Source organism: Bos javanicus, chromosome 22, assembly GCF_032452875.1.
Source record: "Bos javanicus breed banteng chromosome 22, ARS-OSU_banteng_1.0, whole genome shotgun sequence".
Taxonomy (NCBI): domain Eukaryota; kingdom Metazoa; phylum Chordata; class Mammalia; order Artiodactyla; family Bovidae; genus Bos; species Bos javanicus.
Genome location: NC_083889.1, coordinates 8270485 through 8273162, shown reverse-complemented (window position 1 = coordinate 8273162; position 2678 = coordinate 8270485). Strand labels below are relative to the sequence as shown.

Here is a 2678-nt window from a genome sequence, read left to right as displayed (position 1 = left end):
CAGTTAGAACTGGACATGGAACAATAGACTGGTTCCAAATAGGAAAAGGAGTACATCAAGGCTGTATATTGTCACCCTGCTTATTTAAGTTATATGCAGAGTACATCATGAGAAACGCTGGGCTGGAAGAAGCACAAGCTGGAATCAAGATTGCTGGGGGAAATATCAATAACCTCAGATATGCAGATGACACCACCCTTATGGCAGAAAGTGAAGAGGAACTAAAAAGCCTCTTGATGAAAGTGAAAGTGGAGAGTGAAAAAGTTGGCTTAAAGCTCAACATTCAGAAAACGAAGATCGTGGCATCTGGTCCCATCACTTCATGAGAAATAGATGAGGAAACAGTGGAAACAGTGTCAGACTTTATTTTTTTGAGCTCCAAAATCACTGCAGATGGTGATTGCAGCCATGAAATTAAAAGACGCTTACTCCTTGGAAGGAAAGTTATGACCAACCTAGATAGCATATTAAAAAGCAGAGACATTACTTTGCCAACAAAGGTCCATCTAGTCAAGGCTATGGTTTTTCCAGTGGTCATGTATGGATATGAGAGTTGGACTGTGAAGAAAGCTGAGCACTGAAGAATTGATGCTTTTGAACTGTGGTGCTGGAGAACACTCTTGAGAGTCCCTTGGACTGCAAGGAGATCCAACTAGTCCATCCTAAAGGAGATCAGTCCTGGGTGTTCTTTGGAAGGAATGATGCTAAAGATGAAACTCCAATACTTTGGCCACCTCATGTGAAGAGCTGACTCATTGGAAAAGACTCTTACGCTGGGAGTGATTGGGGGCAGGAAGAGAAGGGGACGACAGAGGATGAGATAGCTGGATGGCATCACCGACTCGATGGACATGAGTTTGGGTGAGCTCCGGGAGTTGGTGATGGACAGGAAAGCCTGGCGTGCTGCAATTCATGGGGTTGCAAAGAGTCAGACACGACTGAGCGACTGAACTGACTGACTGAACTGACAGCCAAATAAATAAATATCTTTTAAAAACTACTAGAAGTGTTGTCAGATGAAGTTGAAGAAACCTCAGTAAGCAGAGCAAACATATAGAAAAAGGAAGATCCCCTGGAGAAGGAAATGGCAACCCACTCCAGTATTCTTACCTGGAGAATTCCATGGACAGAGGAGCCTGGTGGGCTGCAGTCTATGGGGTCACAAAGAGTTGGACACAACTGATTGACTAACACTTTCAATTTCAAGAAGTTCAACTCCAAACAGCAGGCACTCTAGAGAGAAAACCTGTTTCCACACTGTTTCCATACTGAAAGACTCACAAAGTTCTCAGTGCAAGAGATAAAAATAGACCCACATTGAAAACCATCATTTTTTAAATTTCAGAACTGGGGACAAAGAGAGGATGCTAAAGTTCCTGAGCAGAAAACACACACACACACACACACGTACACACAGTACCAAAAATCAGAATAATCCTGAACTTCCCAACAGCATCAGTAGAAGCTAGAATTCAATAAGCAATGCTGTTGGATTGTAAGGGAAATTATTTCCAACCAAGAATTTCATATCCAAACTTTTCATTAAATGTGAAAGTCCTATAAAGACATTTGCAGATGTAGAACAATCACAGTAAAATTTCTATCATTTCTCAGAAAGCTAGAGGAGGATGTGTGCCACAAAAACAAGAGAGTGTGCTTGCTTCAACAGCACATATACTAAAAGTGGAGCAATACAGAGAAGATTAGCATGGTCCCTGCCAGGATGACATGCAAATTTGTGAAGCATTCCATATATTTTATGTAATGGAATGATACTTGGCTTTAAAAAAAAAAAAAAGAATGCATTTGAGTGAGTCCTAATGAGATGGATGAACCTAAAGCAAAGTAAGTCAGAAGGAGAAAGACGAATACAGTATATTAACACAGGGGTGTGGAATCTAGAAAGATGGTGCTGATGAACCTATCTGCAGGGCAGCAGTGGAGTCGCAGGCATAAGAGAACAGGCTTGCGGACACAGGGTGGGAGGGAGAGGACAGGACGAATCCAGAGAGTAGGACAGACACATATACATTCCCACGTGTGAAACAGACAGCCAGTGGGCATCTGCTCTGTGACACAGGGAGTTCAACCCAGGGTTCCGTGACAACTTAGAGGGTGGGGAAGGTGGGAGGTGGGAGGGAGGTTCAAGAGGAGGGGACATATGTATGCCTGTGGCTGATTCCTGTTGCTGTATGGCAGAAACCAGAACAATATTGTAAAGCAACGATCTTCCAATAAAAAATTAAAAAAAAAAAAAAAGAGAGAGTATCCCAAGAAAGAGGAAGAGGTAAAAACCCACAAATGCAGGAAAGAAGAGAAGAAAACCCCCAGAGTGATGGTGAAGGGAGACCTTGGACGACAGCTGCCTTGGACAGCAACCAGTACAGTTTGGAGCAGGACAAAAACTGGAAGATATTTCTTTTAAAAGAAAAGTAATCGAATGGCTAATGTGACTGGGGAGGGCTTTCAGCTGAACTGGTGATAAATACGGAGAAAACTATGCATGGCTAATGAAAGTGTCACATGCATACATGCTCAGTCATGTCTGACTTTTTGCAACCGCTTACACGGTAGCCCACCAGGCTCCTCTTGTCCATGGGATTCTCCAGGCAAGAATACTGGAGTGGGTTGCCATTTCCTTCTTCAGGGGATCTTCCCCACTCAGGGATCGAGTCCAC

General features: G+C 43.2%; 1 non-coding gene across 1 annotated transcript; it reads left to right on the top strand.

Moving 5' to 3' along the window:
• Nucleotides 1–1653: 1653 nt before the first annotated feature.
• LOC133235800 (U6 spliceosomal RNA) lies at nt 1654–1758 on the top strand. The gene has a single exon (XR_009732664.1). It is a non-coding gene; the product is annotated as a U6 spliceosomal RNA (small nuclear RNA).
• The last annotated feature ends 920 nt before the right edge of the window (nt 1759–2678 follow it).